Source organism: Littorina saxatilis, linkage group LG6, assembly GCF_037325665.1.
Source record: "Littorina saxatilis isolate snail1 linkage group LG6, US_GU_Lsax_2.0, whole genome shotgun sequence".
In the NCBI taxonomy this organism is placed as follows: Eukaryota; Metazoa; Mollusca; class Gastropoda; order Littorinimorpha; family Littorinidae; genus Littorina; species Littorina saxatilis.
Genome location: NC_090250.1, coordinates 43134178 through 43134525, shown reverse-complemented (window position 1 = coordinate 43134525; position 348 = coordinate 43134178).

The window sequence follows — 348 nt, the reverse complement described above, 5'->3', positions numbered from 1 at the left end:
AACAACAACAACAACAACAACAACAACAACAACAAAGACAACAACCGAAAAAACCTTTCAAGACATCGCACCGATCTGTAACCGCTAGTTTCATAATATATACAAGTGTATTTGATATTAGCCGTTGTAGTTTGGCGCGATGTCTTCAGAGTGCTAGACCAGTCTTCGTTCAAATGAAAAATACTATTTTTTTTCAGGCCTGCAAAAACAGACAGACAATTGTGTACACAGTGAGCAGTGGGCCTCCCCTTTCTATAGAAACTTGCTTTTTTGGGCCCGACGGACCTTCATAAAAATATAAATTAATCAAAATATGGAGCGAATTATCTCAAAAAAAGAAAGTATATT